This window comes from Podarcis tiliguerta (assembly GCF_965153285.1).
Source record: "Podarcis tiliguerta genome assembly, chromosome: 6".
Classification (NCBI taxonomy): Eukaryota; Metazoa; Chordata; class Lepidosauria; order Squamata; family Lacertidae; genus Podarcis; species Podarcis tiliguerta.
In genome coordinates this window covers 69,207,388-69,232,883 of record NC_139539.1, presented here as the reverse complement: position 1 = coordinate 69,232,883, position 25,496 = coordinate 69,207,388, and the positions used below count along the sequence as shown (strand labels likewise).

General features: G+C 42.4%; 1 protein-coding gene across 5 annotated transcripts in view; it reads left to right on the top strand.

The window, feature by feature from the left end:
• The window catches only part of LOC310679589 (uncharacterized protein), a 260,057-nt gene that overhangs the window by 54,102 nt on the left and 180,459 nt on the right, over positions 1-25,496 (top strand). Inside the window, exon 4 of one of the 5 annotated variants that reach the window (XR_014512329.1) lies at positions 10,231-10,331. The exons of the other annotated variants lie outside the window; for them this stretch is intronic. The gene's annotated coding sequence lies outside the window, so the exon portion shown is untranslated. The remainder of the gene's footprint in view (positions 1-10,230; positions 10,332-25,496) is intronic. 5 annotated transcript variants of the gene reach the window in all.

The following is a 25,496-nucleotide window of genomic DNA, read 5'->3' as shown; positions in this document are numbered from 1 at the left end:
AGGCAGAAGTCATTCCACTCCTGCAATTATTTAGTTGAATACCACCCAAAGTGCTTCAATGTGTCACAAATGGTCTTGATGTGCATATTCTGTTAATAATGCAGATTATTTTATTTTGTTTGTGGTGGTGTGGGGTTTTTATATATTGATATTTTTGAAATCATTCAAAACATGTACACATGCTTCCCAATGGATAGAGATCCAGTTGTTTTTTTCTGGCTAGCTGAGCAGTCTAGACTGCCCCTGGTTACGCACATGTGGACAAATTAATTTGTTTATCAATCACAGGTATATATACCCAGCAACATCTTTGGTGGCCAGTAGAAATGCTGATTGCTTAGCCAGTGTCCCTTTGTTTTAGTATTCTAATATGGTCATCTTGGTCAAAGTGCTTCAAACTGCATCAGGAGCACAGTTCCACACTTTAAAAAAATGTGCATAAGAACAGGAGTCTGCCAGATCAGGCTGGTGGCCCAGCTAGCCAAACATCTTACTGTCACTGGGGCCAATCAAATGCCCATTTGTCTGCAGTCCTTGCTTCAGCGTCAACACAAAACAGCTGAAAATAGTCTGTACCAACAACAGATCCATTTGCATTATCGCCTTGGCCTAGTGCATATTGAAAAAGAAGTCATACATGACTTGTATTGCATCTGTGAAAAGCAGGGCCTCTGGTTCCTATGTGTTTGGTAGCATTGTTTTCGCAATTCTTGATAGAAGGTCTTTGCTCTTCACCGTGTAATTCCCTAATTCAAATGGCACTTCAGCCATCAAATGCTCCTTTCAGAGGTGCATCATGTGAAAGAATCATTGTGGCAGACGCAGGTAAGAGTATTACAAAGGAATAGCTTAAGGGGTTGTTCTGCTGTAGAATGTTTACTTCACCTGACATGTCTATCTTGGATGCCATCCATGATTATTCATCTGGATGTTATTTACATGAGTAAGGATACATCATTTCTTCTGTAGACAAAGGATGGGAGAAGGGAGGGAAGAAGATGCAGCCCAATACCTAAGAAAGTTAAGGGATTAAAAACAATTGTACAGGAACAAATAAAATGGCTGGTGTTTTGTAACAGTCAAACTTGATCTGCCATAACTGTTGCAATGACAGTAAGCCACACTTCCTCGCACAGAGGTTGATGTATTGGCTTGTACTAATGGTTGATTAAGGGGCACAATCCAAGATGGTAATGTAGCACCTTAAAAGAACAATGCTTTAAACCTGGGGACCTGTTTGCAATGTATAGGGTGGTCTTCTGTAAGTCAAAATGGGGGTCACAGACATGGACAGTTGGTAGTGTTCTGAATTAAAGTTGTCTGGATTGAATTTGCTTTAAGTGCTAGATATCAAAGTTTTATACAGGAGACTCAGGAGGTTGGAGTCTTGTGATTGCACCGCTTCCATCTTTGATTGATCAGCATCTGTGTCTTCTTCTCACACATAAATAGAATTGCTTCAAGAGCCTTCAAAATTCTGGGTGAATAATAATCTTAGAAACTTTGTGAATCTCACAGAGATGGCATTTCCAAAGGTTCTAAACTCAGAAGTCTTGTTGAGCTATAGATGTTCAAAACAGAAGTTCTAAAAGGCAACACATGTTGATTAGGCCAGTTTTTGTTTTTGTTTTAACCCATGAAAATACATTTGAAAAAGAGCAAGGGGCTTTCAACAGCAATTCTGTAAGTACTGTTACAGAGCCATGCTGTGGAGGTCAAGTTGCACACAACCACTGCCCTGAAAGAAAGTAGCAAAGAACTTCAATCATGTATAGAAAAAGCTACAGATGGATGTATAAAGAAACTAGTTTTTTTCCATCTTCAAGACCATCAGACTCACCGGACCATTATCAGGAGAAGAGAAGATAATGCACAAAATAACAGCAGAACCAAAAGCACACCTCTGTTTAGATTCAGTTGCTGCATTCAGATGTCCAGCTAAACTATGGTGTAGCAAGATGTAAACAAGCCTAGCTTCAATTGTTTGCATGCTTCTCCTCTCATCTGGCCAGGAGGATCAGTTTAAAACGTTTGCTTCTACATTTGTTCAGCATGTCATCCACACCAGAAACTGTCGTTAACATTAACTGTGGTTAGTTTGAAAGCAATCAGCTTAAACCCATGGTTTCTGAACCTGAGTTGTTCAGAAAGTGGCAGTGCAAGATTATGCATGCCTGCACAGAAGTTTAATGGGATTCAATTCCAGGAAGGTGTATTTAGGATTTGAGTCTCAGTTATATATGCGGACCTCAATATATTTTGCTGCATGGGGCAACATGGTACAGAATTTGGCCTCTAATATTAGGGTGAAATGCCTAAAGAGCTCACCACAACTAAGACTGAGCAGGACCTACTGGACAAGAAACAGATTAAAACTGCCAACAAAAAGTATTTTAAAATGCAAAATCCTGGTTATCAGTTTATGAAAATCCAGTTGAGTCTGATGACTTCATGCTGTAGATCTTTTACTCCCAACGGGCCAACTGCACTCACAGTTTTGGCAGGGACAGCTGTGATCTCTGCATTAGGAGTTAATTTTGGAAAAAGTCCAAGTAGGCAACTCTTGTCTTTTTCTGTGTCTAGAGGGTCTAGCTCCATTGAGCTGCAGGAACTCTGTGTGGCCTGCTTCTCAGCGTAGAAGCAAAATCCGTGAGAACATTTTTTCTCCCTGTTGTGATTATAAACTTTGCATAGTTATGCCTTCACAGAGTTATATAACCCTATGTGGTACTTAATGAAGTGCTGGATGTTTGAAAAAAAATAACTGCAATGTTATTTTGCCCGTGGTATGTTTACCCTTATAAGGATTAATGCCTAGCACTAATTCACTTGTGTTCTGTGATCTCTATCGCGCTGCAATAAAGATACTTAGCACTTTTCACTTAGAAAAAAACCCGCTTTGCAAACATCTCATTATGAAACTCCACAACAGCCCTGTGACACAGGTATGTGGGTCAATTCAATGCTCTGTTTTAATAAACCTCCAGTGCTCAAGTAAATTACAAAATGTGAAGTCATTAAATCCACTTAAAGGAAGGAACATTCGTGAACAAAGGCTCATCCTATTCATTACAGTCTAGATGGGGAAAAGACAGAAAACTGTTATAGTGATTACCAACGATAATATTTACAGAAAGCCACTGCAAGAGCTACATTTAAGGCACTGCAGGAAGGACCATCATGTCTGGCCTCATGTAGGGATGGTGGGGGGATTTGGTTCGGTTCACATTTTAAGGGGAACCTGTTGAATTCTCACTTCCTGAAACTATGCAAGCCAAAGTGAAGCTGTCCTTTGACACTCACACTTCCCCAAATTTGGCAATGCGGTTCTCCAGCCAATGGATATATTTGAGGACCATCTTCCACAAAAAGGCGTATATTGGTGAAACCAAAAAAATATGGGCGCGTGTTACATTGCTTTCCAAGATTGTGTATTAGGTAAAATGGCGCAAATGTGTGTATTAGGAGCTGATGAATTTCTGTGAGGACTCTTTTAACAATGCAAATTGTTGTGGAAATGTGGGGAACCTAAGACCAGGAAAATGAGAAACTGAGAGAAACTGACAGATTCACCCATCCCTAGACCCGTGTTCCTAAGGCAGGATGCTCACCTGTGTCTCAATTTGGTTGCACATTAACTCTCCTCAGAAATGATTTCTGACACCCAGATTATAGTGCAACAAGTAAGTAAGATGATAGTAAGCCCCATTGAACAAGGCGACATTTTATTCTTGAATAAATATGTACAAGATAACAAAGAATCTTGTGGCACCTGAGAAACTTACAAATGAGCAAGCAGAGGTGGGTGACCCCTTCCCTAGGTACTTGGACAAAATACATCTCAGATATAATCTCAGTACAGTAAACAAAGCCTAAATGTTGGATGGGAAGCAAAACAAACAATTATGTTTTTATGTTCCATTTCTCCATCCTATCCTTCCTGGGTAGCGGACTGTTTTTGGTGCTGCATCTGTGTAGCGGTATTGCTGGGCCCAGGCAGCAACTGCCAAAAGTAAAACACAACATGGAGAAAACAATTGTGCAGTCATTCCTACCAGAACCACAATTCACCCCAGAACTAGTAGAACGTATGAGGGCGTCACTAGTTGCACAATCCCAACCCTTACTGCTTTATTTCACAATAATCCTTGATTCATTTTGTTAGTGGATTCATAAGTAAAAGCATCCTAGTGAATTCTCCATTCCACCCTTACTTTGTTCGAAGGGAGTACTTTTTCAGAGTCCAAGAATAGTCATTCAAACCCTCCTTTCCCTCTATGTGTTAGCAAACTGATGTTGTTGATTCGAATGTAAGTGTTCAAATTGGTATACAGTGTGATCTGGAAGACCTCTGAGACATACTTTTGTCCTCTGGGCAATGGAAAGGCAAAAGAGACAGTAGTCACTAGTCCCATTTGTTGTTGTTTGCTATTGGAAGACTACAGTTTCATCACCCAAGAAGAATGTGGTGGGTGTAGGAATGTCTGGGCATGTAAGTCATGATGGATGATAAAATGCAGCATCTTAATCAAGAAACTATTCTGGAGTTCTGTGAAATATGATACAGATTTGCAAATGGGCTGAGTTTGGAAGAATAATAAAAACTCTGCATCTCATTGTCGGCGTTGTGCAAAGGGGAGTTCTTTCGTTCCAGAGTAATGGAGAAGAGAATTGTCAACTTCCTTCTCAAATCTGTTACTGTTGGATAGAAAACGGACCACTTGACGCAGTTAAGTGACCTTTAACATAGCAAGGTCTTTGAAATGTGGATTCTTCTGTATTTCAGATGTTCCCTTATGGCCCAGCACTTTATGCCTACACCAGAGAAGTCACACCCCCACCCTTTGGTTCAAGTTTCAGACAGCTTAGCCTGGTTCATCTATGCATATTACTGAATTCTTTGCCCTGGAATATCTGATCAGCTCCTTCCTTACCCTTCCTCAGACACCAGCTCAAATTGCTGTTATTTCAGTGTGCCTTTCACAGCATGGGCAGTGACTGATTAATTCTTTGAGGCTCTTATAAAGATGGGTTTCTGATTCTTATTTTCTTAATTTTGTTGAATGGTGATTTTGGCCACAATCCTATCCGCCTGGAAGTAAGCCCCATTGAAGCCAGTGAGACTTATTTTTGAATAAATATGCACAGAATAACAAAGAGCCCTGTAGCACCTTAGAGACTAGCAAAATTGTGGCATAAGCTATCACAGACTCCACTCTGCTTCATCAGAGGCATGAAGTGTTGCAAAAAGTGAGGTCAGAGGAAAGTGAAACTTAATGGTGGTTCTTCGAAAAACAGCTCTGGATGACAGAGGACCCCTCCAGACTGGTGTTTTATTGTGGGTGTCTTTTGCAACATGCTCTTGCCGCAATAAGAGTGCATTAGTGGCAGGTTTGTTCTGCTTTATTGTTTGTTCTGCAGTGCTTCCCCAATACTAACACACCACTGCTATCCAGAGGCAATGAAAATGGGACACAAAAAAAAGTTACAGTGTTTCAGGAGGAAGTTATAGGACAGGCCCCAATTGGAAATGAAGTAAGGTGACTGCTCTGAAACCTTTGCCATTGTAAACAACATTGAAAGTGGATTCATGTATGACCGCCCCCATAGCATCATGAGCATAGATCACCATGAATACGCTATAAAAAGGATTGTGGAGAGGCCACAGACATCGTGGCACGGGAAGCCAATTAACACATACAATGTGCTAAAAATCCTTTGTCTCTGTTCAATCCACAAGTGAAAGCCCAGGCTGACAGCATTGCTTGCAATGATGAGGAACAAGAACATCAGAAGCTGCCACTAGTCAATCTAGGTCAATATCGTCCACCCTGATGGCCAGAGGCTCTCCAGGTCTTCATACTAATCTCCTCCCCCAGTCCTAGAGCTTTTCCTTTCAGAGATGCCAGGGGTTGCATCTGAGACCTCAAGTAAACAAGCCATGTGCTCTGCCTTCCATTCGCCGATGGAGTGAATGGAGATTTGAACATGGTCCTTGTCTCGCCCTCCTCCTGGTCCAAGACTGCAGCCACTCCACCACATTGACTCTTACAGTGTTTGTCTGCTTGTGTGTGTTTGTGTGCGTTTTTAATGATTGATTGAACATCTTTAATGGATTCAGAAAAAAATGCATGTTTCCCAACACTGCCTTGTGTGCCGCAGCAGAGGAACGGCAGTCAGTTTTCCATGCTTGATTTCTCCATGCTTATTTTAGGATTGAGAAATGACATTCACCCCCAAAGGCAACAAATAACTATCCTCCAGCAGGCAACGAGTGACTTGTATATATTTGCTGGAGGCCTGTGCATTTGACAAGGTGCCATGGGTGACGAGTTGGTTGTGTTTACATGTAGAACACTTCCACAGCATGTAAGTTAACCCACACATTTAATTTCCATGCTTTTGGGTACATTACTGAATTTGTAAGCATCTAAACTCTCCTCTTAACCCATAAGTTCCTTGATCCTAGAATTAACATTTACCATTTTTATATCATTGACCAATCTACTGTGTTTCCTCTCTCCTTAATGATCCTAGACATGTTACATTCCTCCTACTAAGAGGAGAAACATCACCCATGTAATCATTATCAATGAAATGGGGAAGAAGTAACTGCTTCTGCAAAGAATGATTTTCCTGCTATGTAGCAGCAAGAAGTAGCAAGCTTATTAAATTTTGTGGTTACTACCGTCATAAGATCTGAATATTTTTTGAAGTGCAAAAATGATAATGAACAGTATGCCTTTGGTGACCCTGTTAATGGTATTATTACCCATACTGTGTTTACATTCTGCTTTATAATACTCTCTTAGTCATGGCGGCTTTTAACATGCAGTCATTCAGAGCAGGCTGCCTCTCTGCCATGCCCTTGCCATTTCACTCTGCACTATTAAGTGTTGTTTTCCTAGGAAGGTCTTGAAATGTGGGGCATTATGTATGAGTTATGCTAATTTGTTAGGGCAATGAATACATTAATTTCATTAGTAAATGGCCTCAAAGCAATAATTACCAGTGTAGGTGTGTCAGAAACGATCATGTTCAGTTTTGCCAGTTAATTATTAAGATTTTGTTCTGAGGGACCCAGATTTGACATCCGGCTTCGGCTAGCCATAAATAAACTTGAGATTATAGAAGGAAGCAGGAGACAAAACTAAGAACTTGTTTGGATCCTACACATGGCCTTTTCTGTCCAGCAGCTGCTGCCAATAAGGTGCCACAATAATTAGTGTCCGTCATGTGAGGCTACACTAAACACCTCCCCAAAAAGGCACATCATAACAAAAAAAATTGATTTTTATTTTTTGTTGCATTGTGTTCCAGCATATTCATGCTTTCTGGTGGGGACTGTTATTCCATGCAGTGTCAAATTTTAAATATTGGGATTTTCTCACATTCCTGGATAGCCTAATAATGCAACCCCCAAACTGGCAATGCCAACATGCTTGGCTCACTTCACACACAAATGGCAGAGGCTCAGGGCTTAGTGACTTGGAAGTGTACACGACTACTTCCTCTAGGTCAAAGCCACAGCCAGCCTGACCATTTGGACAAAACAGGCATGCAAGTGACCCTTGCAAGCTTTGCCAGAGCACAACACGGTGTAGACTGCCTAGGCCTGGCTGTAGACTCTGTTCACCCATTATTGCTACAGCCCCTATTTTTCTATTGGCTGTGCTCCCCACCTGGCTGGCTACCTTTTCCTGTCTCAGCGCCTTTGTCCTGCAACAAGCAAACTTCCTTTGGCCTCCCACGCCCTCCTCCTGCCCATCTCTCCGCCAACGCACTCTGCTATGCATGTAATTTGTTGGCCCTGCTGGCTTGCCATAACAGGAACTGCCAGAGTCGCCTCTCAGGTGGTTTCAGTTTCAGTTTTGCATTACAAAGAGCTGACCCTTGCAGAGTTCTCCCTCTCTCTCCAGAAGCTGCTGTGTATTCAAGTTCTTTTGGTTTATGCGTCCTCTGTACGGCTCTCTCTTGGTGATCATTTCCATCTTGCTTGGTTGGCCTCTCCAGGTTCCTCTGCCTGAAGTCTGCCTGCTTTGGGGATGGGATTTTGAGAATGGCATTTGAATCCACAGCAGGCCTGGGCAGTGGCAAAAATGCCTGGAGGAGGGAGCAGAGTTCATATGCATTGCCTGGAGCTCAATTGAGCACTTCCCCCATCATCATTATGAATAAACAGGTCTGCCTGCCCACCTAGAAACAAGAAAGACAGAGGAGGCTCTCCTAGTATAGGGAGGGGACTCACCAAGAACAGCTTGCCCAGGGCTCTTCAAACCTGGAGCCAGACCTTTAGGCAAGGTTGCAAGTGCTTAAGAGTGAGGCATCCAAAACTTCAATAAGAGTGGCCTTATGTTTCTGGAACTTATAGCTAAGATTTTTGAGTAGACAATGCTGGTGCAACTGATCAGCTTTAGGGTGCACTTTGTGTTTCTTTGCACACCTTGAATCTACCACTGGAAAAAAAGTCAGAATAGCCACTCCCAAGTGGCATAATTTGCTATCATAAATAAGGTCATTTTTCACTGGAGTGTAGTTGCTGCAGCTATGTTGTCAGGCTTTCTTAACTACCAATAGGCTTTTGGAACCTTCTAACTTTGGGACTCCTCATTTAGCAAATGGGCATGCATTTGCAGAATTTTAGGGGTGGCATTTCCTCCTCAGCGGCACAATGCAGCCCAAGTTAAGCACTTGGTAAATCCGACTGGCTAGGCGACTTTGTCAGATAAATATTTTCAAAGCTGTTTACAACAAAGTCATCAAAAGAACAGCATGTGTATAGTAAAAATAAAGTATACGCTACAGTCTAAAAAGCAGATCTTGAAAGCATTGCGTTACAATAGTCTACACGATATGCAAGATAAAATGCCTGAGTCATTTTTCAGGGAAAGCCTTCTTAAAAATAAAAGTTTTAAGTAGCTGCCTAAAAGCAAAAGCACTTGTCTAAGTTTTGATGTCTCTCAAGATTTTCATTCAAATTACAGGTGTAAGAACTGCAAAAAAACAAAACCCCGATTTAAGGAATATTTGCGTAAAATGAATGTTCCTGCTGTAGTTCAATGGAAGTTTTGTAACATAAAAGGGCTAGTTGAGATGGTGTGTTTTGTACTTAAACTCCACTAAAACTCATGCCCTTATAGAAGTTGTTATTAAGTAGAATAAAAATTGTTGCTCTCTATAGACGTTTTATAACCACCTCAAGGAAAAGGTTGAGGAGTAGGGGGAGTCGTATTGCCATGTGGAATTAATTCATGCTTCCACAGGAAAAAAAAGTGCTCTAAGGCAATATAGTAGCTGAGCCAATAACTGTTAAGTCACAAAAAGGAGAGATTTTAGCAAATACTGGGGATCAACTGCAGCTGCAAAGAGGAAATTTAGAATTATCATCATACTACCACTATCAGAAGTCCTTTTTGTTCAGAAATTCATAGAAGTTCCCAACTGGGGCACTTACTGCTCGCTAATAAAAATCTAATGACAGCCTTCTTTTGCACTTGGGTCCTGATTGCTTAGACAATTATTTATTTTAGACATAAAGTTTTTTATTCTATTTTATAAAGAAACCAATCATAACAGTTTCTGTTATGGATCAGTATTAAGCTGGGATGAGACCTTGCCCCCACACTCAAAAAGAAAACAAAATTGGAATAAGGTTATATTTATTAAAATATAACAAACTGGAGGAACTGCAAACAAGCATTAACCCAATTAACCAAATTGAAAGGAATGTGAGCAGGTGAGGATTTATCTAATTATCATAGGAAAGCATCTCTGCAGCTCCCTAGGCTGTGGCTCTCCAGCAAAAGGATATGGAGGGAATCACTCCCTCCTTGCCTTGAGTATGAACCAAGCAGATGCACACACAGCCGTCCAAGCCCCCTCCTCTCCAGGGCTTTTTCCAAGCAATCTGAGACTGTACCTAGTTGCAGCCTGCCACTGCTCTGCCCGTTTCAGCCCGCTTCTGGTTCTGGGAGACAAGGCGGGGGGAGAAGGGAGCTTGTCACAGCAGGAGGGGAAACACCCATGGCTCTTCTCCAGCCTGACTGATCTCTGCCTCTTGGCCTCCGTTCTCCCAGTAGCCTGCTTCAGCTTCGGTTTCTGATTCTGGACTCCTCTCTGCCACATACCCTCCCCGCTCACTAAACCCTGTTTCCTCTTCAGCTTCTGACACCTCCTGTTCCCTGTCTTCTCCCTCTGCCCACTCATCATTGTCTCACCACCACTCCCCAGGCTCTGAGCCACCTTCTCCTGGTGGTTCCTCAGCTGGTTCCACCCACCATTCCTCTGTGTCCAACCAGTCCACGCCCCGCATCCCCGCCTACTCCATCCAGGTAAGCGTGAGGGATTATCAGTGCTCAAAGGCCTTTTCCAGCCAATCAAAAGCCCTTGAGGGGGGGGGGGAGAGCAGGGCCAAGGTGGGTCATGGCCTGATGTAGAGTTATGGCTTCAGAAGAGTTCCATGGGGTGCTAAAGAGAGGCTTGAAGGGAAGCTTTTGGAGGTTCCCCACCTCTGCACTAGATCTTATCACAAGAGAGAAGGAGAGACAGACTGTCTCCCGTAACATCAAGCTCCAAGTCTTCACTTGCCCTGGGAAAGTTGTCCCTTCTGCGGATATTGTGCAGTTTTTGTTCTTAAGAATTCCTTGGTATAATGATGTGATGATATACTTTGGAGTCGGTTGGCTAAAGATCGGAATGTGATTTATGACACAAGGAGATTCCTTTATTGCCTGAGCAGTACAAAACCTGTGCTTAAGCTGTGAGGAATATAAAACGAGGGTCATTAAGTAATAAACCTTGTGTTTCAGCGCAGCACATTGTATCTCTCCCTGCACTGATTTGTACGTGGGACAGATGACTTTACTTACACCTTGTTAAATGTTTATACATTTAATTTGACACACATTTCTTCCCCACCCCCACCCCACGTCTGTTTCTTTCTGGTATAAAATGATAGATCACAGGGAAGAAGACAAAATGGCCACAATTGAACCTTTCTCTAGTCTTATTAGTGGGTAGATATTAGCTACGTTAGCTTATTGCACTGATTTATTAGAACTGTTTAGATTACAGCATGGACAGATGTAGGCAGCTGGAGGAAAGCAGAACAATAGATCCTCCTGGACTGTATTTTTGGTGCGGGGGGAAGGGGAGTGATCCTGCAGTCAAACCGATCACTTTCCTGTACCCCAGCTGTTGTCATCACTGTTCTGTCTCCTGTGAAGGGGCAGAACTGCAAGGAAACTTGGAGATACCCCTGAACCAACACCTTTTAGGGTGTGCTTTCCACCTCTCCTTCTCTAGCCCCATGTTCTGACATCATCACAATATGCATTTCCTGCTCAACATCATGGGGGGGGGGGGGACCAGGCAAAAATTGTGAAGGTGGCAGGAGCAGGTGCTAGGCGTCAAGCCACATGAGATTCTGTCTGCATCTTCAAAAGATCTGAGGCACTGAGAAAAGAGGCAATCATGGGAGATTTCAGCTACCTGTTGGGACTCAAATTCTGACAAGAATGTAAGGTCCAACAATTTCCCTCATTGCCTCACTGACAATTTTGTTTCCCAGAAGGTGGAAGAAGCAACTAGGGGATCATGTGTCTTAGACCTGATCCTAACCAACAGGGAGGAACTGGTTGATGAAGCAGAAGTACTGGAAACCTTGGTAGGCGTGTGATAATGTCCTTTTGGGTTTCATACTTGGCAAGGGAAAGCTGAGTATAGTCTGACATGCACTCTGGACTTTAAGGATGATTTCAAAAAGCTTAAGGAACTACTGGGCGATATCACATGGTCAGAAATACATTCAAACCTCGGTTGTCAAACATAATCCATTCCAGAAGACCGTTTGACTTCTGAAACGTTTGACAACCGAGGATCGAAGGGCGGTTGGCAAAGTCAATGGAGAAAAAAAGAAAAAAAACCCCAACTCCCCGGAAGCAACTCGGCTTCCGAAAATCGTTCGAAAACCAGAGCGACTACTTCCGGGTTTTCGGCATGCAGGAGCCAAAACGTATGATAATGGAGGCGTTCGGGAAGCAAGGTTTGACTGTGCTCAAAGAGAAGAAGGGTCCAAGATAGATGGGAGTTTCTTAAAGGTGAATTATTGCAGGCACAAATGCTGACAACTCCAAGAAGAAAGAAAAGTGGGAGGCATCTAAAGAAACCAGTGTGGTTGCATAAGGAGCTTAAAGATGAGCTGAGATATAAGAAGGGCATGTATAACAAATGGAAGAAAGGGAGAATCATGAAGGAAGGGAATGCACGAGTAGCCAACAGTTGCAGGGTGAAGGTCAGGTGGGCCGAAGCTCAGAATGGACTCAGGTTTACAAGATTTTATAGTTGAGATTCCTGCATTGTAGGGGTTTGGACTAGGCGATTATTGGGGTCCTTCCAACTCTACAGCTCTATGATTACCAGAGTGGCAGTGTCTTGGGGCAGGAGGACTTTGGGGCATAAGTCCAGGGCCCCATTCAGCAAAATGAATAGGAGGCTCTCCAAATACAGTAACTGTATCATCTCAAGGATGTGATGGAATGATTGAGGGATAAAGCTACAGTGGTACCTCGCAAGACGAATGCCTCGCAAGACGAAAGAGTTTTTTGTTTCTTGAGTTGCTTCACAAGACGAATTTCCCTATGGGCTTGCTTCGCAAGACGAAAACGTCTTGCACCTTTTTCTTAAAACCGCCAATGCATTCTTATGGGAAACCGTCAATGTATTTCCTATAGGAAACCGTGCTTCGCAAGACAAAAAATTCACAAGACGAAAAAACTCGCAGAACGAATTAATTTCTTCTTGCGAGGCACCAATGTATTAATTCCTGAGTCTAAAATGATTTAGCTCTTTCAGGTCAGTCATATGATCTAGCAACCCAGCAGAACTTACACCCAAAAGAGTGGTGTATGTCAATTCTAAAAGCTTGTTTTCACTCTGTCAGGTTTGGGTTGGCTCAGCCAGCAGTGGCCCCACTCCTGAGTATAATTTGGGATAGAGGTAACCAGATTTCTGCAGTTAGGATTGTTCTGAAAGTTCAGAGCCTAAAATCACCTAGCCATACCACTGCTGAAACTACAGATATTTCTGTATCTAAAATGCAGTTCGCACTTGTTTGGGATGTATAACATGGAAAAGCCCCGACTCACTCATGAGCGGAACTCAGGAGGTGATAGTGGTTCAGCAGTGAAAGAGGTGGCCAATTTTAAAAGTTACTTATGCTACCTGGGTATCCACAACCAACTAGCTGGGCTGAATCCATTTTACATGCTGTCTGAGAAGCTTTTCGTGATGCTGGTCCACATTTCTGTGTGGCTGTGAGGTTGACAAATGTTCCACATTATCTTTAATTTCCATAAAATGGTTCTAATCTTTGGTTTCTAATAAATGTAGCAAAGTGCCCTGAGGGTAGCTTGGTTTCACATTGTAGGTACTTCGATTGGAGATTAAAAGGAGGAAAATATTCAGGTTTTCCTTTTCATCTCATTCTCAACATGGGGTGGTTTTTTTAAAAAGCCACCCTCATGAATGGGGATAGACAATAGTTCTCAGTGAGCTCAAAGTGGCTTGAGGAACACAATGTACATTACATGTGTGCTGACCTTGCCCCCTTCATCTTTGAGGAATTTTCCATGGTGACAGATATCCATGGTAACTCTTCACAGTGCCTTGGATATAACCATAGAGTCTCCAAACAACTTGTGTTCATTTCCACACTCTCCCGCTGGGCCCACCCTGCCATTTTGCAGAATGAGGGGCTGCCACCTTAGGCAGGTGGTTTGGAGTGTCACGAAAGGGGAGAAAATGGTTCATTATTTACTTTATTGTTGTTGTGTTTTTTTCTGACAGGGAGGGGAAAGTGGTACTTGTGGTTTCTGCCTCAGGTGCAAAACAACACCAGCCTCGTCTGGTCTTGATTACTAAGGCAAGTCGACTTGTGGATGGGAAGGGTACCATTCGCTGCTCCATCTCTTCAGGCAGTGAAATCTCTTGGGCCAGCTAGGATGCATCAGACCATCTAGTCCAGCAGTAGCCAAGCAGATACCTATGGGAAGCCAGGATTGGGGGCAGAAATCCGATTCCATTCACATTGCAAGGTGAACTCGAGACATTCACACTTCCTGAAAAAAAAGTGTGAATGAAAACACAGCCATCCTTCACACTTCTGAATTTTGCAGTGCAGTTCTCTCTGTTTTAAAAATGGGGGGCCCCACCGTCCTTCATTAGAAGATTTGAAGCTGGATAGTCACCTTTAAAGGCTTTCCTACATCAATAAAGGATGGACTAGACCAGGAGTACTCCATATGTTGTTGAACTTAATTTCACATCTGTTCCAGCCAGGATGCTCAAAGGTCAGGTATGGAAGTCCAACAACATCTGGAGGGACTACATTAGTTCTCTATGGACCAATTCATCTTTCAGATTCATTCAAATTCTTTGATTCACTGTAAAATGCTTGTGGCAAATAGCATTATGTCCTCATTCTACAGAGAATTCACCTTTCTCCTTGTTTGCTTCCAGAATAATATTTTCTAGCTGCTTCTGTCATTTCACTCTGCAAGTTGTGTATTATGAAAATGCAAATACTCATGATCCCTGCATAATTTGCAAATTTTAAAGGGAAAAGAAAGAAATTCCAAATTTTGCAGATGCTAAAATTTAGTTCTTTGGTGCCTTTGGTTAGAGCCATAATGAAAAGGTTAATGGTTTTATTGTTTGTTGGTTTGTTTTTTACATTTGGTTTATTAGCACTTAATCTAGGCTGGTAGTAAATTGATGGACTTGTCACCAGAAACATTTCTGGGTGAAGTAAATAAAGGATCAATCTGGACTAAGACAACAGGACTAGCAGCAAATTGCTCAGAATTTATTGGTTTTCTTTTACTCGATGACTCTTTCCTGGTTTCTGGCTTTGCCAGAAGAAACAGCTGAATGATGAGATGGAGAAACAGTGAAACATCTAACAGCGAAAGGTGCAAGAATCTATCTCTTTCTAAAAGTCAATGCACACTTTGCTTTTTTAAAAAACAAAACAAAACAAAACCTCAGGTACAAAAAATACCTGAGATAAATGAAAAACTTAAGTAGTAAAACGAAAGCAGCAGTTGGCTTGGGATGCTGTTTCTGTGCATATGAGAAGGAAACACAGCTTCTGTGTCATTTACATGTGTCAGTATATAAGGTCACAACCATACCATAAACCGAAAGCATTCTCATGCCACTTTAGAAGTCATGGCTTCCCTCAGAGAATCCTGGGAGCTGCAGTTTCTTGAGGATACTGATTGGTGTTTGGAGACCCCTATTCCCCTCACAGAGTTGCAATTCCCAGAATTCCCTGGAAAGAAGAATTAATCATTAAATCACTCTGGAAATTGTAGCTTGGTGAACAGATTGGGGATATCACTTTCATTAATGCCTTGCCAGCACTAAATCAAGTCAATGCCTTAGCCTTACATCAATATAAGAATAGTAAACTAAAGTTCAAAAATTGTCTGTTTGGTAGCCAGGCGTAATCACTAGGTAAAATGTAAAATGGAGGGATTTCCTCTTCCAATATGATGAAGCAGAGAAGGAGAGAGGTACAAATTTCTGGTCTGTACTGAAGGAGGAGTCAAGAATAACTGCTTCCTCATTTTTAGATGGTGGTTGAACTTCCCATTCTACAAATGGAAGTAACACAACGACATGTGAACATTTCACAATAATGATCTAGTAACTTTTCTTTGGTGATCACTCATAGCCGAGTAAGATTGCCTTCCATAAACACGGTTTTAGCAATGAGTCCGTAAGTGACTGTGGAGGCCAATTCTGGATCCACGCGTCCTTCCACAGTGGGGACATTGGTTTCCGGGTGGGAATTGATCACGGTGTGGATTTGCCAAGCATGCCTTCCTCTTAGCACGTTTCTCCCTTGCATCCTGCGTTCGAGTGTCTTCAAAGCCCATGACACCTTTGGTAAAGGCTGTGCTCCAACTGGAGTGCTCTCAGGCAAGTGTTTCCCAGTTGTCAGTGTTTATACTACATTTTTTAAGATTTGCCTTGAAACAGTCTTTAAACCTCTTTTGTTGACTACCAGCATTACACTTTCCATTTTTAAGTTCGGAATAGAGTAGTTGCGTTGGAAGACAATCATCAGGCATCCACGCAACATGACCAGTCCAACGAAGTTGATGTTGAAGAATCATTGCTTCAGCACTGGTGATCTTTGCTTCTTCCAGTACACCTAGTAACTTTATTAATCGTGGACCTACTTTAAACAGGGTTATTTGTTGTTTGCATGACCACTTCAACTAGTGGCTGGGTCAGAATTAATAGCAATGAGAAGAAAAGACAAATATATGCCTGCGTTTTCAAACATAGCTGCTAATTTGAGATTAATCTGAGTTTTTGGCAGTGGCACTTGAGACAATTTTGCAGCTACTACAGCTCATATTTAAGGCCCTTTTATGGGATTCTCCGGAATGATAACTGGATTATGCAAATGGCGAGCAAGTGAGTTTATTTGGGGGAACGGATTAATTTCTAAAGGGAGAGATGTGAAGGTGAGGCAATGTTAATGAATAGGGATTTTTGCCTCTGCATGCCAACTCGTTATTGAGCGTATATTAGTGGCAGTGATGCTATTAATTCAGTGATTCTAACATTAGCAAACTACCAGTGGTAAATAATGCAGTATTATGGGAATGTTTACTTCTATTTCATTTTATGGCGGGAAGGAGAAAGAGAGGGAATGCAGATAAGCAGCGTGCCACCAAAGGACTCTAGAATTGCTTTGATAGTCCCAAACTAATTGTATAGGTTCCCTGCCCCCCTCCTCCAAAATAACTCTTGAAATGAGGCTCTGGTGCAGTTAATTTATGTTCCAATAAAGGCCTGTCAGGACTTTTCATCAGCTTTCAGAAAGAGATTGCTGGAATGTAGCAACGAAATATTTGTGTTTTAGCCTCTCCTGTTTGTTCTCCTCAAGCCTTTACCGTTCGTGTTAAATTCTTTAGGACAGCATTCCCCAACCTGCTGCTGTGCAGGCATTTTGGACTATAACTCCCAATGGCACCAGTCAGCAGCACCGTGTTGGCTGGTGTTAATGGGAACAGTAGTCCAAAATATCTGCAAGGCCCAGAGTCAGGTGGGCTGGCCGAGCAAAATGGAAATTCCTAAAAAATAGTGACAGTGGGGGTGGTTAGCGTGGCAGAAGTAGACATTCTGGCAAATGTGTGGCTACTACTTTTAGAATCAAGCCCTGGGTCCCACTTCTGCCTACTTTCCCTTTCCAAATAATACTTAGCACATCCCTGCCGCATTCTGTTTTATTTGCTGCTGTCATGGGGCGGGTTGGCTATAGTGACATTTTGTTTTACTATGCATTATTGGGGCAAAAGGGACGCGGGTGGTGCTGTGGGTAAAAGCCTCAGTGCCTAGGGCTTGCCGATCGAAAGGTCGGCGGTTCGCATCCCCGCGGTGGGGTGCGCTCCTGTTGCTCGGTCCCAGCGCCTTGCAACCTAGCAGTTCGAAAGCACTCCCGGGGGCAAGTAGATAAATAGGGACCGCTTACTGGCGGGAAGGTAAACGGCGTTTCCGTGTGCTGCACTGGCTCGCCAGATGCAGCTTTATCACGCTGGCCACGTGACCTGGAAGTGTCTCCGGACAGCGCTGGCTCCCGGCCTATAGAGTGAGATGAGCACACAACCCTAGAGTCTGGCAAGACTGGCCCGTACGGGCAGGTGTACCTTTACCTTTACCTATTGGGGCAAAAGCGGCCTGCTGTTTCATGCAGAAGCCCAAGGTTCTTTGTTTCCTCTTGTCTTGCCCACAGGATGGGGCTAAATAAATCCAAAGAAAATAGCTTCCCCACCCCCACCCCAAATTGCCACCAGATGAGGGCCAAACTATAGGTGGAAGCTACAGCAGACCTGTTTGCTTAATGTTGGGGTCTGCCCCAAATGAAAACAATATTTATGAATTTGATCTGTTCACTTAATGCACCAAATGAAATTATCTTCCGTTTCCAGCTGTGGGTCAGAAAGAGGCAGGTTAGCTTTCTTTTCTCTTAAAAAAAAATTGGACCTGTTCCCCTCCCTGACCTTTGATATGCAATTGGGGTAGACCAGGGTTTGAACTTGTAACATAGTTTGGCCCAGAAATTCACAAACTGATAATGAATAGCCTGAGACACGAGGCATTTTCTGTGTCAAGACTGAATTAACAAATACTATGCAGCCTTGTCCTAACTAGCAGACACACACGTACAAACACACACCAGCTGTCCCTCAATGAATAAACTGCGTTTTGCTGAAGTGTTCAGAATTTGAGGTTTTCTTGCACAGACTCTTGTGTTTTGGTGTGGAAACTGTTACATGCCACGAGCCGCTCTGTCCAACCACATTTCATAACATTGTTTCATCAGATGGTCTTAATTTTCTGCATGACATTATCTTTTCAAGCTGACATAAGATTGGGCTGTGATATTTGCATATGCAAGATGGAACTATGCAACTGAACTGTATTTCTCCTTGCGTGTGGTATTTCAGTTTGTGACTTAGGGGAATCCAACAAGCAAACCCTTCCAAAGAATTTCCTCAGATTCCTGAATAATTTCATTGTTTAAAGTAATATTAAGAGCTGCGTTGCAGGATGTATTGCTAGCATAAAATGTCATGTGGACACTTTTTTTTTTTTTTTTGCTTTTCAGTCACTGGTGTTAGTATGGAATTATTATTATTTATTAATTGTTATTAATTTTTCTTATTATAGCATCAGTGCATGGCAATTTACAGAGTACACGAAGGCAGCCCCTGCATAGCTTCCACTCTGAAATTTGACATGGGAGCCAGATAAATGTGGGGAAACAGAACAGGAACATAAGCAATATGGTCACAGGATCACTTCTTTCTTTATGCAGTCGTACCTTGGTTCTCAAACCCCTTGGTACGCGTACGTTTTGACTCCCAAATGCCAAAAACCTGTAAGTAAGTGTTCCGGTTTTCAAACGTTTCTCGGAAGCTGAACGTCTGACACGGCTTCCGCTTGAGTGCAGGAAGCTCCTGCAGTCAATCAGAAGCCGCGCCTTAGTTTTCAAATGCTTTGGGGAGTCAAATGGACTCCCGGAACGGATTAAATTCGAGAACCAAAGTTCCACTGTGTATCATTGTCAGTGGGGATCAGGCACACCAACTCTAGGGGGTCAAGGTATCTTTGGCCCCCTCAGTAGTTGTTGGGAGGGGGCTGGGCCCCCTCAATGTTGAGGGGGCAAAGGAGGCCCAGTGCGGAACTGAGTGTGGCACAGTGGCCAGTTCCTCCAGAGTGCTTGGCCTTCCCCAGACGATGTGACATCACTCCATGCATGTGATGTCACACACATGCAATGCGTACCAGGCCTCCTCAATCTTGGGGACAACCTAGCTCCCCTGGTGTGCATTATGCTTTATGGAGGTCCTGTCCCCAAGGAGCTTACAATCTAAAATTTGACACCGGGGAAATAACAAAGGAAGGGAAGCGATCTGAAGGTAGGGGTAAAAAGGGAAATAAATAAGACATGATTGTTTCAGGTACATATATTTAAGTTTGCTTATAGGCTTAGAATGTCTACAACACATTTAAGAAAACTGCAATGGCCTTAACACAGTTCCTGAACTTTTCAACAAGGCTCATGCTAGAGGACTTTCGGGTGGAATGGACTTGAAATGAAAAGTAGGGATTGGGAGAGGGTGCATGAAAGAGGAATATTTCTATTTAGGTAGATGAAAGGTCCAATTTAATTCTGTCCTTTTGAAAGTCAGAGTTACAACCAGATTATTCTCAAGGGGGGGGGAATATGGCAGGGGGGAGAGACCTGCGTTCTGATTTCCTCTTCTGAATTTACTGTTGGAATTGCATGCACCTGATTGCCAATAGCGTACCAGTTTCATTAAACTCACACAATCAGGAGAGGGCATTGATGATCGTAGTAAATACCTGCTAGAACTTGATGTTCTAATGATTTGCTATGAGAAAAATTACTGAATCTCTGTGTAGCAAAACACAAGCTGGATAGAGTCAAATTTCACATTCTTCCCCTTCACAGTTCTTCTAATTTTTCTTCCTTTCTCCTTCTTAACATTCCCCGGTTAACCCTTTGAAAACTTAACAAAGGCTGTCCTTGTGCATAGGCACAAATGCTCAGGCTGTTTGACCCATTAGCTCTAGGCAGTATTTTTCTCCAGTATACACTAAATTTCTCCAAATAGTAGAATGTCAATTCCATTTTACAGAAAAAGTACTGAGTTTAACAGAGAGAGGTTTGTCCAAGGCTACCTACAAACTAGTTTAGGGGTTAAGAAATAACCCCAACTAACCCATGATGATGATGACGGTGATGATGAGGATTTTATTTATACCCCACCCATCTGGCTGGGTTTTCCCAGCACTTTGGACAGCTTCCAGCAGAATATAAAAAGATAATTAAACATTGAATGTTAAAAAATTCCTGATACAGGGTTGCCTTCAGATGTCTTCTAAAAACTGTGTAGTTCATTATCTCCTTGACATCTGATGGGAGGGCGTTCCACAGGGCGGGTGCCACTACCGAGAAGGCCCTCTGCCTGGTTCCCTGTAACCTCACTTCTCACAGTGAGGGAACCACCAGAAGGCCTTTGAAGCTGGACCTCAGTGTCTGGGCTGAATGATGGGGGTGGAGACGCTCCTTCAGGGTAACTCAGTGAATGCTTTAGGCCATACATGTTCAACTGGTCGACTGCAATTGATAGGTAGATCCCTGGGTGATCGTGGTTGATCGTGGAATCCTTATTGCTCGCAGGATTCAAAAAAGGGGGGGTGAATGTCTCCACCCCTCCCCCTCACTCTGTTCCTCCATTGCCTCTAGTAGGTGGTCATTTGGCATTTGATGATTGCGATTTGGGATACGATGATTGGCGCTTCGTGCGGTTGTTAGCTGTGGATTTTGTTGTGAGCGATTTATGGCATTTCTCCACCCAAAAAGCTCAACATCTATGGCAATCCTCCCCTTCCACACACACACACACACACACACACACTCCTCCTCCCTCCAATGACAATGGGTAGATCACTGCCAGTTTTTTTTATACTGGGAGTAGATCACAATCTCTTGGGAGCTGGACATGCCTGCTTTAAACAAATGATCAGCAACTAGCTTTTCTTTAATACGAAATAGTGGGGATGTATCTATTTTGGAGCTCATTAGGTTTTGATAACCAAAGTGGGTGAGGGCAGAGGATAATCTTTCCCGCTCACGTTGTGTGTACACTTAACGTGTGTGTCTTAAGGATGGTGATTCAGATGTTAAATACCAAAATGTTGGGGGAGGAAATGACTTTTGTTCTCCTGAGCTGGGAACTATTGTGCAGCCTGACAAATACTGTGTAGTTAAACTGCTTATCTGCATTATGTTCTCTTAAGCAAAGACCTTTAAAATGCAGCTCCACTTTCTCTCCCCCCCCCCATCTCTACTTTGCATTGTGCAGCTCTCAGTTACATCTCAATTAGTCATGTCAGTGCAGTTTTGCAAACTTGACATGGAAAACAGTGTTTTAAATAATGTGGTGAGGAATTTGGGATGGGATATTCTGTTACAGAAACAGTTTTTTTGTTTTTTAGAGGGGAGAGGGACTCCATCAAAACACTATGATGAAATGTTTTATGTGCGTACTGTCTGCAGTTGGAAGACGTGAAATTAAGATGAGCTGTAAAATATAAAGACTCCAGATCTGCATATGATTATCTGTAGTAAATTGAAGTAAATTTGCTTTATATTACTCAACGAGTGTTTTTCAGCAGTAAACCAGGATTTGTTTTTGCTTCTATTGCTGCCATATTTGTATAAATGACTCAAAGGCCATGCTGAGTTCAGAGTGAGGCCTCCTTGGCTACCACTTTCATGTTCAGTTTTGGAGACAGAAAGGAGAAAGGATCAAGCGTGTAGGGGAAAATGACTCTGGTATAATTCTTCAATCACTCACACAGCAGCAGAGCACAATATGGGGAAGAAAGCCCCACTCCATTCTCCTCACATAGCCCTCACAGGGAGCAACATGTGAACAGGGTTACTCCCATTGTTGCTTTTCATTTCCTACCTTCAGGTCACACCAACTCAACTGCCAAGGAAACCCAGTGCAAAAGCAGAGAGTTCATTTCTGGAGCATGTTAAGGGAAGCATGCTCAGTAAACACAGGGCACTGGACAGAATTGCTGGGCTTCACTGTTGAACCTTGAGGACTGAGCGTGCAAACTTTCCTATGGCTGCCACATTGTAGAGGAAGATGGGTTGTCGTGGGCAAGGCATCAAAATAAAAGAATTTCAGTCCTAGGAACCCTAACAGCAAGTCAAATGTACAGCAACATAATCTGGGAATATGGCTTTCTGTATGCTTAACTCAGAAATCATTACTTCTGTCTACTGTGAAATCCACACAGAGAGAAAGAGAGAGAACGGTACACTTCTCAAGGAAGTTGCTAAATGGAGAATAGGAAATGGCTGTTGTACCTTTAATAGGGCATTTCAGCAGGTGTAGCTTCCATCACAACTATTAAAGGTTCACAAGCCCTCTCCTGATTTTGGATTTGGATTTGGATTTGATATCCCGCCTTTCACTCCCTTTAAGGAGTCTCAAAGCGACTAACATTCTCCTTTCCCTTCCTCCCCCACAACAAACACTCTGTGAGGTGAGTGGGGCTGAGAGACTTCAGAGAAGTGTGGCTGGCCCAAGGTCACCCAGTAGCTGCATGTGGAGGAGCGGGGATGCAAACCCGGTTCCCCAGATTACGAGACTACCGCTGTTAACCACTACACCACACTGGCTCTCAAGGTTCCTGATCATTATGTGGTCTTTATGAGTGGTTGAGCACCACCGCCACCCTGATCTCCTCCAGAGGATTTTCTGGATCTGCAGGTAAGTTATTTTTTGGAGCTGTAGGGTGGAGACAAAAATATAACTCTTCCCTTCCATTCTGGACCCAAGCTTCTTCTGAGAACAGAAGATGCCCTTCTCTGAATAGAAGGACATTTTCCATTTGTAGAAGGCCTCACTGGGTTCGGGCCAAGGAATCTCTTTCTGCTTCCAAGTTCGGAATTGAGAATCAAATTACCAAGTGCCCACAAAACAATTAATAAGGGCCCAATGGATAGTAATCAAGTTCTTTCTCTCTCTGGGAGATAACAAATCACATTAGACAGTTGTCTCACAAAACATCAGTGGAAGCAAACAGTCTCCTTGCACACTTTATCAACATCACCCAGTTCCACCGAAAGTCTTGCCACATTTTGAAGTCTATAGCTATGGAAAATAAATCCATTTTCTAATATCAGCTTTTCTTTTAACCTATTTGTGAATGATTTATTGTGGTAGAAAGTCAGATGATGATAAGATAGCGCTGTTTAGAGGTCATTGAAGAGTTCTTGGGAAGTTTTTTTCCACCAAGGTGCTGGTCTCGCAATGTCAGTCCGATAAGAAAACTAACAGTTTATGTCAAAGTTGGCAAAATGAGTTTGTCTGATAAACAGTCTGCTTAGTGGGCATCAATCATACTTCTTTTTCGTGCTATGTTGTATTTATCATAAGGTGAACTTCCATGACTTGATAGTCTTGCAGGGTTGAGATTGCTGCATGTTAAACAGAACGGCTATGCATGGAGGAGGGACAATGTCCTGCGTATATTGTGCTCTGCCAAAGGTGTGGTCATTGGCTTCTACAGTGCTAACCTGGTGCCAGGTGAGACCGCTATCTTGTTGTCTACAAAGCCGATGGTATTATAGTTTGAACAATACATAACAAAGGGAGAAAGTAAAAGGTGGTGGAAAGACAGGGTTGGGGGAAGAAGAGAAAAGGGGGGAAAGAATAGAGGTGTTATAAATGGAAGGAAAGAGATGGTACGAGAGAAAAAGTGGGGAATAGATAAAAGAACTATAAGCACAATATGACAGGATTTTCTAAAATAAAATGCTCTGAGGGTGCAGAGCGTCCAACAATTTCGCAAATATGTTTTTCCTGTGGAAATGGGGGAAACTGCTAAGTGTGCATTTCAGACCCTCCAAATCTTGCTGTTTCCCTCCTCCCCCCCCCCCGCATTTTCAGCTTATTCCTGTATAAATCGCTTTGCAAAATTGCCTTGAGCTGAAACAATATATCTGAGCTTGGGTTAAAAGCTTATAAGTGCTTCTCTGCTTGAACAAAGTGAAATCAGGTTACGTTAATAGAAGTATTAATTAATTTGCCCTCATTTATGCAGCAGAATTAGCATTACCGAAAGTCTTTACTGCCTTTAAGTACGCTAAATTGTGTGCAGCTTTGGCGACAAGAGTTTCAACCACAGCACCTAGCGATGTGTCAGATGCCGTTGAAAAATATTGTCCAATTTGGAAACCTGAGACGTAACTTGGAAATGCTGTGGGGTGTGTTATAATGAAAATACCAATCCACATTAGCCATTGTTGCCATAAGCAAAAATCTTAATATCTTGGCCAAATCTACGTAAGGTTCATGTAATAAAGTCACATTCCTAATTTTATTAAGGATGTGCCAAGTTAAGCGCTTTGCTGGCCTTTGGAGAGATTTATTGGTTAACTTCTGCTGAATTAGTGGTGACTGACAAGGGGACATTGTTTTATAGGACGCAATTTAAATAAAAAACCTGCAGGGTATTTCTCTGTAACGTTGTCACTTCAAGTCCAAACTTGGAAGAAAGCAATGCGTATTAAGGAGGAATCTTCATTAGTTTTTATGAATGCAATCTAGTGCTGTCAAAATCTTCCTTATAAGGTAACGTACAAGGACAGCTATAATCTTGTTCCAGCTTTGGTATTAAAAAACCCTCAATATTTCAGGTTCATTGAAAAATCAGGGAGGGAAGAAAGAGAGGGAGACAGAAAGGATAATTTTGTAGGCCTGTCTCTACTGACAAGCATTTTTCCCAGCTTATTTTTGCAGTAGGAAATGAAGTATCCAGTCATGAAATGGGTGCTCATCCTGTCTGATTTTTGTCAATATGCTACCTTTGTAAAAGGAGGCTCTATTTAGGAAGCATGGCTGTTGACAGACCTATTCTCTCTGGATTTTTCTAAGCATTTGTTTTAAGGCAGAGATGGGTAACTTATGGCCCTATAGATGGTTTTGGACTACAGTTCTCATCATCCCTGGCCATTAGCCATTCAGGCTGAGCAGGAGTCCAGCAATGTATGGAAGGCCATTGGTTTCCTGTTGGTTTCCCTCTCCTGTTTCAAACTTCTGGAAGCCAGCAGCCCTCACCACACCTTCTGTTAATGAATGTCACAAACGGATTATGTGTTGCAGAAGTACACCTCTTTAATATATCCTTTTTTGTACAACAAATGAATGTTATTATACCCATGTAGACTAAAGTGTATGTTTTCATTGCCATGGAAATTTAAGAATTTGTTTTATATGAAAAAGTGGGCTTGCATAATAATAATAATAATAATAATAATAATAATTGTTTATACCCCACCCATCTGGCTGGGTTACTTACAGCAT